Source organism: Cynocephalus volans, chromosome 9 (genome assembly GCF_027409185.1).
Source record: "Cynocephalus volans isolate mCynVol1 chromosome 9, mCynVol1.pri, whole genome shotgun sequence".
In the NCBI taxonomy this organism is placed as follows: Eukaryota; Metazoa; Chordata; class Mammalia; order Dermoptera; family Cynocephalidae; genus Cynocephalus; species Cynocephalus volans.
In genome coordinates, this window is record NC_084468.1 from 101,457,537 (window position 1) to 101,470,318 (window position 12,782).

General features: G+C 36.2%; 1 pseudogene; it reads left to right on the top strand.

Annotated features, from left to right (window-relative positions):
* The first annotated feature begins 717 nt into the window (after positions 1–717).
* On the top strand, positions 718–12,120 carry LOC134385768 (dual specificity mitogen-activated protein kinase kinase 2-like; annotated as a pseudogene).
* Positions 12,121–12,782: the final 662 nt, after the last annotated feature.

Sequence of the window (12,782 nt, forward strand, 5' to 3'; positions counted from 1 at the left end):
TCTCCTGAACCATAAGATTTGCTAGTGCTGCACAAATGTGGAAATTTAAATAACTGGCATGTGGGGACAGGGTGAAATTTAGCCTTTTCAAGAAGATATTTTTTTTTTTTTTTCTGGAAATGACATATTGTCTCATCAACACATCTAGGAGTTTCTATTTTTGAAATGCTTCACTTATCACTTGTAGAGTGTTGAAATGGATCCTCTTTTTTTCCCCCAAAGAGAACATTCTTTAGCAAAGACAGATTGTCTCATCTGCAATGAGAAACTGTCCCTCATGAAATACTGTCTGTTGAGTCAAGCACATGCTTTCTGTCTGTAAAACTTGAATATTTAAAAACCAGAGCTTTCACTTTATCCTTAAATAATAAATTTTGTTAGGAGACAATGATTTAACTCTTTAGGTTTACATTCCTTATACAATTTATTTGTTGGGAAATGTAGAAATAGACTAACCTTTGAAATTGTGGGTAAATCTTCCTTGGGTAGTTAGTATCCCAACCTCTCCCAGGGGTGTGTGTTTGCGGGGGAGGGCAAATATATTAGCAATTTTGTGGCAAATGAAGGAATTAGGTTAAAGTTGAGGGACATACAGTTGGGGAGAAGCTGAGTGACTTTGGACCACTCTATGCAGGGGACTGCCTTCTTTTGATATGGAAATTGTTAATGCTGATTCAGGACAGCATAGCTGCTAGTCAGAAGCAAGATCAGGCTCCGATGGCAGAGACCAAGCTCAAACCTCACATGAACTGCTTCCTGGCTGGTGGCATTGGGCAAGTCACTCTACCACTATATCTCTGAGTGTGTGTATGTGTGTTTAATGTACAGAATAAGAATAATAATAGTGAGTAACACATAAAAGAAATAAAATGTACATATGGTATGTCTTTTTTCTTCTATAATTTATTTATTTTTTATTTTTATTTTTTAGTGTTAGCATATTCATGATTACAAATCATAATTTTCCTTGGTATGTCTCTTTAACATTAACTTTTTAACAAAGTATAATATTCTTTCAGAAAAGTATTGAAGTTGTAATTTAAAAGCTTAATACATTTTGATCAAATTAACCTGCATGCAATCAGCCACATAACCGACATTCAGATGAAAACAGCAAACATTCTCAACACCCCTAAGCCTTCCTTATACCCTCTTTTGTTACTACCCTTGCCAGGATAATTGATATCCTGACTTGTAACTCTTTAATTTGCCTGTGTGTGATTGATGTGGATGGAATCATACAATCTGTACTCTTTCGTGTCTGTCTTTTTTCACTCAATATTTTTTGACTTGTACTCTGAGAATATTTTTTAGTCATTCAGATGGTAGAAGAAGCTAACAAATAAATAAACCCAGCTGTTTCTATGTCAGTAATGGGTAAAGTCAAATTGATCCATTTTTTCTTTACAACATTTAAATAAAGCAGAGCAATAACCACTGAAATTCACAGAAAAGTAAATACATAATTTTATGTCATATCTTATTGACATTAAAAGTAGAGAAAATATTCTCAAAGATGTAAGAATTCAAAACATAGCAGCCAAGTTTATTTCTAAAAAGAAAAAAAAATAAATATTTAGTGATAAAATGCAGCCATCTAATAGAATGAATAAAGGAACTTTAAAGTACTAAGTGAGAGTCTCACATATAAATTTATGACTAAACGATTTTCTAAAAATATACATTTCATAAATCCTGTTAGCATAAAAATAGCAATTTGAGAAATAGCGATTAGAAGGTAGAGGGAGAGAAGAGTCAGTGGATCAATATCATTTTTCTTAATCAGAAATCAATGCAAATCATGTAAGTTTGTTAAAACAAATAAGAGATTTAACTGCATCATATAAACTCAAAATAAGTAATAAAACAACCTAAAATAACAATATAAATACTAAAAATTAGGAGGTAGGCAGAAACTTCCACCAACCTATTTATATTTTCTGTTTATAATTACTTAAAAGTTTTTCTTTTCTTTTTCTCTGCATTTCTGTCTCCATTTTAGTAAAAGTTTTCCGTAATTTCTATAGTTTCTCTGTTATATTGGAATTATGTGATGGTATTTATATTTTTTCATGGATTCTCTTTAAAATTTAAAACAACTATTTAATTTCAAGTAACAATAAATGACAATTTCATAGTTTTATAATTAACTAATATAACAAAATTATCAATTTTAGCAATTTGCGGGTGCTCTATTGTTTCTTGAATTTCACATATCTTCTCAATGTTTATGTTTTATTTTAACTGAAATATGCAGTTAATAATTTCTTTTGAGGGTTTTAGAATAATGAACAACATTAAACATAATAGAGTCATAGCTAAAAACATGGTTCTGAACTAAGACTTTCTATGTCCACATCTGGTTTCATCATTACTAGCTCTACAGCACAGGGCAAAGTACTTATGTCTCTCTGCCCTTTTTTTCATTATTTTTTTCTTTTCATTTGCAAAATGGGTATAGTTATATCATAAGACCTCAAGCTATCTTCCATGTTTCTTAAATAACCTTTTACACTGTCTAAATGTCTTTGAGATGTAAACATTTTTCAGAATTTGAATTTTTGTCTATTTTAGTTGCATGTTTCATTCACTCTACTTCCCTTATAGTGAGATGGTATATTTTTTCATTTGCAAAATATGTACATATAGATTGGTAGAGATATAAGTAGAGATATAAACAAAGACATATATATATATATATATATATATCTAGATATGTCTGTCAATATTTCCAGTAGTTTTTTTTCTTAAACATCTGTTCTTATTTTACTTTTACTTGTTTTTATTTCATGAAGACTTTTTCTGTCTTAGTCACTCTTATTTATAATTTTAGCGTTCTAAATAAATTTATTTTAAAATTGTTTTTGCTTTGTTTATAATTAAGTAATCTGAATTAAAATTGTGAAATTATATAGTGATTGTTTATTTATAATGTTGGCATTCTTAACACTAGACATTTTTTATTAGCTGAGACTTAATTCATAAGTTCATTTTTAATTAGAGAAATTGCCATTGTTGTTAGTTCTCTCTGAAAGTGTTGTGTTATTGCTTCCTCCAAACCCCCAGTGCAGAACAAGGTGTTATAGTGCCAGTCGATGTGCCTGTCCTTTTATGATATTGGATAATTATGCATCCAGTTAAGGAGCTGGCATTAAGTTTATGTGTGGCCTGACTCACTTTTTTTCATTTTTTTCCCTTTCTTCTCTTCTTCAGTCTCTTCAGATCACCATTTCAATCTGACAACTTTCCAAGCCTCCTCCAGCTCCCTCTTCCCCCATCTTTTCTTCATCAGTATTTTTTTTTCAAATAAATTTCTTCTTCTTCTAATTTCTACTTGTTTTCTACTTCACAGGAGACCAGAACTCATCCACAGGATATCCCTTTGAAGATAAAGCCAAGTTATTGTATTTTGCATTTTTTACCAGTAAGAAAGAAGGACATTGTCAGTTCTCTTTGGCAAGACATATTGTACTTGAGACTAATACTTTGATGCACTTAACAGATGATGTAAACAGATGCCATTTCTGAGTGGAGATGAGAGAAATAGATGTCTTTTTAGCATGTCCTTGCTGTTGTACAAGTAGCCCTAGGGCCTGACGTATATAACTTGGCTACTAGATGGATATTGTGACGCTAGATGAACCTGTGATAGATAAGGCTGTCTTTCCCGCAGCTTACAACTATGATGTCATGGAGGATACTTTAAAGGAAGAAAAATAAACAAGTCTGATTCATGTATCATTTATTCTTGTCTGGATCAGTTCAATGTGTTTGTTAAAAATGAAAGTTAACTTCTATTACACTACAGGTTCACACATCTGTGACCATGAAACAATGTCGTCAGGGTAAACCCTTCCTGTGTGCAGCAGTAACTACCCACTTCATGAAGAGAAAAAAGTGCCTGAGATTAGATTATATATGGATTCCTATGCTGTGACAAATGGTGAGACTGGTTGGTCAGGGGTCTGGAAAGAGTGATATTTACAAATTTTTGACAAGAAGGGATGAAGGACATGAAAAAGAGACATGAAAATGAACCTATGGGGGTGATCACAAAGTGTATTATGAGGATCTACTGATTGTTTCATTAACGACCATGAGAAATATTCCCTACAAAATATGCACTAAATCAGGTGAACAGACTGTTTCAATAGATATCAATCAACCTCTACACAAAAACACTCCAGTTTTTTCACAGTAATCTCATGGATTTTCATCCACAGTGTAGATTTCCATAGTTATGGTAGAAGAGATAAGAACTATGCATGGGCCTAACACCATGGGCTTTCTCTCACTGAGGTTTATTTAATGACTGCTACTGCTGAGTATTTGATATATCAGCAGCAAAGATCAGTGTTTTGTCATGGCATGTTTCTCAAAAAAATCAACTAGGACATTGTTGGAAAATTGATTATATCAAATCCCATACACCAAAAAAGTGTTTTAGTTAGTCTTTACTGAGACAGGAACATACTCCCAATGTGGATTTGTTTTTCTGGCTCACAGTATCTTTACCAGTACTGCCATCCAAAGGCTCACAGAGTGTCTGATTTCCTGACATTACCTGTAACTGAGTGATTCACTCTGTCCAAGGAGATGTAAAAATGAGCATATAAATATGGGAAGTACTGTTTCTACCACATACTGCACTGTACAAAATTTTCTAATTTTATGCAACAGGGGACTAGCCCTTTGATGACTCAGCTAAAGTGCTAATTTGGAGAGAAGTCCTGTGAGGTTGGAGTACTGTCTTTTAGGATGCGGTATATATTTTAGACTAATGATGTGTCCTCAGGAGGTTGAAAACACATGGATCCAGGAACCATAGGTGGGTAGAAATAGTGATGTGCCACTCACCATTACTCCCAGTGTTCATGCCTCCTGCTCTTACAACTTTAAGCTCTTACATTCTAGGGATTTTTATCCCAGTTGCTTTGTGTTGCTTTGCCCCCCACAGATTTGTCACCCCACTTCCCCTGGGTGATGGAGACACAAAGGATTACTCAAAGTCCATCTCTTCTGAGCAGTGAGAAGCCCCTAAGCAGTTAATATCCCTGGGAATGCTCCCTCCAGCGAGAGGCAACCCTTCCTCAGGAAATTAACTGCAAATTGGGGTTCTCTTCCTGCATTTATTTTCCAGGCCAGGAAGTTACAGGAACAGACATAGGTGGGGTTATAGTTTAACAATATAGGCTGGTAACTTTCAGTGAAACAAGCCAGATGACATTCCAGTAAGGCTATCCACAAACACTTGATCTTAGCATTTGTGGATAGCCTTCCTTTCCTTCTAGCAGTTTTCCAGCAACTTAGATATCAGTCAGTAACTAATCTGTCTTTGAGCCAGTAACCTTGCTGTGCCACAATTCTTATCTTGCAACAGAGACTCAATAGCCTTGGGAAAATTTCCAGTCCTCCGCAAGGTCAATATTTTAAAGTGCAAGGCTTTGGGAAACCAGGACCTGTGAGGTACATGTGCTTTATAGTATATTCCACATATCCCAATATGAGAGAAGCTTCACTGGGGGCACAGTAGGAGTCTCGCTAAACTTAAGCTCCATCTGTTGGTTGGTTATTTTATGATCTTCATGTCAGAAAACAAGTAGGGAAAGAAGGAAGATACCAAGCTGTTTGGGCGATTGACCTTGTACCTCATGAAGATGAATGAGAGCAATTGGTTCACACATTAGGGGTAAATCACAGTGACTCCATAATCCATTTTAACTCTAAATGGGAAATTACAAGAACCATGGCCTGAAAAAGGAATAATAACCAGGGCATTATGCAACCAGAGAAGTCACATAGGTACAAATGTTAGGTGAGGGTGAGGGAAATCTAAAATAGGTGGTAAAGGGAGGAAAAATGAATATGGTATTGAGAACAACTGCAAAAGCAAGGCTTTTGTGCATCCCGCTAAGCACTCTTATATTTTTCCACCATAATCTTGAAAGAAATATAGCACGATGGAATAAACAATGTAAAATACAAGTGGATCTCACTAGTGAAGTACCTGAAGTAGATACCTGAAGTATTCTGTCCAGGTCCCTTTAAATATCTAGTACTGTTGCTTTGCTTCTAAGGTCTAGCACCTATGACTCCTTTTGGTAACTGTCTTGAAGTTTCTGCAGCTGCTTTGTTCCCAAGTGCAGACAGTTGGAAATGTCTGGGAATTTACACCTCGCAGTGTGACCTATAATTGATAATTGACTGTTGTGGCAGTATAAAAGCCCCATCTCCTTGACTTGAGTGAGGAAAAGTTTGAGTCTTTCACTTCAGACATCTCCTGCATAATCAGACTGAAGCTGTATTCCCTGGAATGTTGATTAAAATCACCTCCATGCTGGGCTTTATCCCCTTGCTTTCCCTTCTTTCCTCACTACCATACTGGTTTTCCACTTGCATATATATTGATTTCTCAAGATGTGTTTCTGGCAAATCGGCACTAAGATGACTTCTTAAAATGTGCTAGTAACAGAGATACAATTCTGAGCAAGATAGACACAATCATTCCCTTAATGAAGCTTATATCATAATAGGGCTTAGGGGGTAATATGCGGGGTCTTCAAAAAGTTTATGGAAAATACATACTATGAAAATCTACACATGGATTTATAAAAGTTTTTTGCACCAAAACAAACTTGTACTAACTTGTAATAACATGTATGAGCAGGATCTAGTTTGAGGCACTAAAAAGGATAACACATCAGTTTGAAAAAATCCCCTATTAGAGCAACATAAATTCAACTGAAATTGAAGCAAGAACAAACATCAAATTGATGGCTAAGCTTGGGTGGAAAATTGGTGAAATTATTGATGCTTTACAAAAAAATTTATGGGGACAATGCCTTAAGGAAATCAGTAGTTTAAAAATAGATCACTTGTTTTAAGAAATGACCAGGCTATGTTGAAGATAAAGCCTGCAGTTGTAGACCATCCACATCAATTTGCAAGGAAAAAATTAATCAGTGTGAGATTCATATTATGTTTTACTTCCATGTTTTCCACAAACTTTTTGAGTAACCTTGTATGTGCATGAAATTCTTGGGTAGCTAATATAAATGCTTTTAAGGTTTGTGCATTTACAGCTATGTTAATATTGCACAGGTGCTGTCTACAGTTGGTATATGAGAACTCTCATTTATGCATATCACTGTTCAAGCTTAATTTGCCTCACACTGCATGTACTTCTCAAGGTGTCCATGTTACCTTGACTCAGGGTCCTAGGTGGTTACTGAAGCTCAAGCCATCATGTCCACATTTCAGTCTTTCAGATTCAGGAATCTACACATAATGTTCCTGCAGATATCTCATTTGTTATAACTTAGTCATATGACCAAAGATTACTCTGGGCCTGTGGCAATCTTTTTTTTTTTTTTTTTTTTACTCTTGATATCATAGAGAATTGCTTTTGGTATCACAATAAGAGATGGCTAATAAGTAAAATACATGAAATTGCCTCTGGAGAAAATGGCAGATGATGTGAGGACTCTAGAGATGGTTTCAAATGTGTTGGTAATGGTGAGTAAAAGTCTGTTAATTTTACTGTTATTTAAAATTTTATAGATACACACACACTCATATAAATGACAAATAAAATAATGATGACTTTTATAAATTAATTGTAAGATACAAACACACACACACAGCATATATACATACTGCTGCCCACGTTTCCCTTCAGGACCGAGGCATTCTTTTCATTAGATGCATTAGCAGTGAGGGTATGTGACTGACAGCTCTCAGTTAAGTACCACTTTGCTGGTTGCTTCACACAAGCCCATATCCTCCTTCTTCTGAAAGGAGCCCACATCCACTGACTGGTCTATGAGGGGGAAAGGAGAATGGTGTAAAGATCCCTTTACATAAAGATCCCTTTACTTAAAGGCATCACAGCTCCAGAGCTCACCATAGCCCCTGCTGAAAATTGCCTTGCAACTGAAATCACTATTCAACTCCTCCCTCTACCTAGTCTTACTTCCTTTTCTTCCCTTGGGGGTCAATCCTTATGACTCCCCCCAAAAATTACTGACTGCAGTTTTCCATCTCAGTTTCCACTTTTTCAGAAAACCACCTAAGAAAAAAAAACAGCTAATGCCTGTATTGTGTGTCACAAAACTTCAGCAATTGTTAGATGAAACAGCACATAAACATTGAAAGTGTTTAATGACAAATTATTGATGAACAAAATTGTAAAAATGCCATGATTTTTTTGTTTTCATGATAATACAACAGAATTGCTTAATTTTGTAAGTACTTTCCTATTAAGATTTTGTTTGCAAGAAAAATCTAACATATTTAAAACAACTGTATAAATTATAGGTAACATAGCTAAATTATTAATTCCCAAAGAGTGTTAAAATGCAAGACAGTTTGGAGGGAAGAAGGGGTGCTAAATAAATCAATGGTGATTTTAATAAACTAGAAGCTTTTAGGTACTAAATCTGTCTGCATCTGATCTGAATTGCAATTACCTGTCAAAAATTCATCCATCATCACAAGCTCCAAACAAACTTTCTTGGCAGCAGATGTTTGAGGAAAGCTATTTCATATGGCAAATTTTTCTTGTAGTTTACAACGTCCTCAGGAATGACAGAAATTTCAGAGAACGTTTCAGTACAACTCAGCAATAACCTATTAGGTGAAAAAAAAATCATGGTTTACATAGTTTATATAATTTATAAATACATGTCTTATACATAAATCGCTCATTCATGAATGAACAGTTTGACTCCCATTGTTTCTAACATCCATAATCTTTTATTCTAATATTGAAATATTTTATAGGAATTCACAAAAATGTGTTTCAATAATATATTTGAATAAAACATTCTCATTGCATGGCATTTTTCATTTCAAAATTGTTGTAAGTTGTATTTGTATAAAATATACTCAACATATCAGTACCTTGTACTTTCCATTGATAATTTAGAAGGGTCCAGGAATAGCATCTACAATGACCTTTATAAAGCAAAACTGGGGGCATTATTGGTTAAAAAAACAAACTATTGTTTTTAACCTTGGTCCCTTCACATTTATCCTTTATTTGAAAATAATATTGCCACTTTTTAGATTTTGCTACCGAAAAATGCATTTCTAATTTAACTTTTACCTAAAATGTTGTTTATAACTAAGCATACTGCCTTGTATATGCTATACTTTCATAATTATTGTTTTATTGGTTCATCCACACTTTGAATGTATGGATGTTTCTTGTGTACTTTATTAATCATACTCATATGTTCTTGAAAGTATTTATCTCTTTGTGAGCAATAACAATTAAAAAAAACATGAAATAATATCATCGTGACTCATTGCAACTTCAGGGCAAAAAAGAATTTTTTTTTTTTTGGGGGGGTGGCTAGCCATAAATTTTTTCTAAGTTAAGTAAAAGAAAGCAATATACATAAACTTCCAAAAATATATTATAATACAGACTTTATGATTAAAAAGTTCTGCTAATCAATATATACAATTAAGAAGATAGATATGTCAGTAATGGGAGAAAATATTTACAAAACATATAAAAAGCTCTTGTACAACTCAGTAATGACAAGGCAACAAAGTTTTTCAATAAAAACTTGGGAAAATTTATAAATAAAATTTACAAAAGATTCACAAACGTCTAAAAAACATTAAAAAGTGCTTAACATTATCAGTTTCAGGACATCACAAAGTGAAACCATAATTGGATATCACCACACCCACTATAATGGCTGAAATTTTAAAAACTGAAAAGATAAAATGCTGCACGTTTAAGGAGCATCTGAAAACCTCAAATTTTGTTGGGGGAGCTGAAAAATTTTACAGTCATATTGGGGAAATTTCTGGCAATTTTATTTTGTTTTTGTTTTGTTTTTTTATAAATCTAAATATACACCAATACTATGAATCAGCAGTTTTACTCCGAGGATTTTATCAAGAGAAATACAATGTATGTGTACAAAAACAGAAAAAACACCAGATTAATTCATAATATCCTCAAAATGGAGAGTACTGGTTATTCATATAGAAGGGATAAACAAAAACTTTGCTGTATTCATGCAATAAAACATAAATTGAAAGGAACAAACTGCTGATCCATGAAACCAGAAAAATAAATCTCTAATCACTGGGTCGAGGAAAAGAACTCCTGGAGAAGTTAAACATATGATTCTATTTTTATGTAGTTCTAAATTACGCAAAATTCATCTATGGTGGAAAATATCCAGAGGAGTGACTGCTTCCTAGGGGAGGCGTGTGGTTGATTAACTAAAAAGGGACAAATGGAAACTTTCTAAGGTGAGAGTAATATACTTTATTGTGACAGGAGTTTAAGGTACAAAGGCATAGCAACTGTCATAACTCTGAATATACAGCCTTAAGATTTGTGCATTTCATCATATGTACATTTTACCTAAAATGCTGTGCAGTGGTATCAAACTCTACTTGATGATATGTATGTTAAAATATTTAAGGGATATCTAAAATTTACTTAGAAATATATCAAAAAAGTAAGATGAAATGATAATTGAATGGCAAGATCTGAAAAATTATGGTAAAACAAGAAAAGTAAATATTCAAAATGCCTTTTAGATTGCTCATTCTAAATTCTTTTTTTCTTTTCGTTTGAAAATGTCAATAATAGAACATTAGAATTAATATGGAAATATAAAGAATTAACGGACTTGTGTTTTCACCAAACTTAGTAGCCCCATTCCTCCCAGATCTCAACTCTTACTACTAAAAATCCTTAGACATAACACAACAAAAAGCATAGAAATACTCTGAAAGTCGGAAAGAGGAAGGTGGAAAACCAAAGGACATTGGGACTTGAGGAAAGACAGCTATGTGTTCCCTGGGTTTCCTTACGATCTTTCATATTTAGCAGAGAAAGCTCTGCAGAAGCCTCCACTCCTGGAAAAACAATAATCAAGGGGGAAAAAAAAAAAAGAAAAAAAAAAAAAAACGACTTAAGAAAAGACTATATGTGCTAGCAAAATGATTAGAAAGAATGGTGACCCAACAACAGAAAACTGTTTTTGGCAATAACCACTCCAACAAACAAGTGCGCCTCTAGGGGAAACTTGGTGGACTCGCAAAAGGAGCTCAAGGGGCTTGAACTTGATGAACAACAGAAGTGGCTGGAAGCCTCCCTCACCCAAAAGACTGAGACTGGCGAGCTCAAAGGTAACTTCGAAAGGATCTCATAGCTGGGAGCCGGCAATGGCGGGATGGTCATCTAAATGCAACACAGAACTTCTGGCCTCATCATGGCCAAACAGCTGATCCACGCTGAGATCAAGCTGGCCATCCGGAACCAGATCATCCACGAGCTGCAGATTCTACATAAGTGCAACTCCCCCTACATCGTGAGCTTCTACGGGTCCTTCTGCAACGATGGAGAAATCAGCATCTGCACGGAACACATGGATGGTGGCTCCCTGGACCAGGTGCTAAAAGAGGCCAAGAAAATTCCGAAAGAGATCCTTGGGAAGGTCAGCATCGTGGTTCTCCGGGACTTGACGTATCTCTGGGAAGAGCACCTGATCGTGCACCAAGACGTGAAACCTTCCAACATCCTGGTCAACTCCAGAGGCGAGATCAAGCTATGCGACTTCGGAGTGAGCAGCCAGCTCATCGACTCCATGGCTGACTCCTGTGTGGGGACTCGGTCCTACATGTCTCCAGAATGGCTGCAGGGCACGCACTACTCAGTGCAGCCAGACATCTGGAGCAAGGGACTGTCCCTGGTGGAGCTGTCCATCGGAAGGTACCCCACACCTCCACCTGATGCTAAGGAGCTGGAGGCCATATTTGGCAGGTCCATAGTATATACGAGGTGGAGAAAGAGCCTGAGGGCATCTCGCCATGGCCGAGAACCCGCAGGCGCCCTATCAGCGGTCACGGGATGGATAGCCAGCCGGCCATGGCCCTCTTTGAGCTGCTGGACTATAGTGTAAGTGAGCCTCCCCCCAAGCTGCCAGACAGAGTTTTCACCCTAGATTTACAGGAGTTTATAAATCAATGCCTAATTAAGGACCCGGCAGAGTAAGCCAACCTGCAGGTGCTCATTAACCAGCCTTCATCAGGCAGTCGGAGGCGGAGCAAACAGACTTCACCGGCTGGTTGTGCAGAATGCCATGACCAGATCCTGAAGCTAGGGCAAGAGACTAGTATCAGATGCTGCCCCAGACTGGGACTTCAATGAAAGAGAAGAAAGAAACCAGCCCAGCAGATACCAGGATGCACTCCTCCAAGGGCTAAGAGCAGGGCCGGAAGCCTACAAATGTTCTAAGGCAACCACTATGACCCAGAAGTCAGATAAGCTACCTGCAGAATTCTATGAAAGGTTATATGAGGACTTCCACTGTCTTAAGAATGCTTTTTTCTGCCTCCGACTGGCAGAAAGAGGCCAACCCTTATTTGCCTTCGAATGGGAAGATCCCAGAACAGAAAAAAGGACTCAACTGACCTGGACTAGGCTGCCACAAGAGTTCAAAAACTCACCCACAATCTTTGGGGAAGTGCTGGCTTCAGATCTAGCTGCCTTTCAAGGGGACCGATTAAATTGTACCCTGCTTCAATATGTGGATGATATCCTTCTAGCCAGCTCCTCACAAAAAAGATGGCTGGAGGGGAACAAGGGCCTTGCTGAGTCTGCTTTCTGAATCAAAATACAAAATGTCATGGGAAGAAACACAGATCTGTCAGCAGAAAGTTAAATACTTAGAGTACAACATCTCTGAAGGATGCCACTCACTGGAAATAAAAAGAAAACAAGCCGCTCACTCCATACCTCAGCCAGA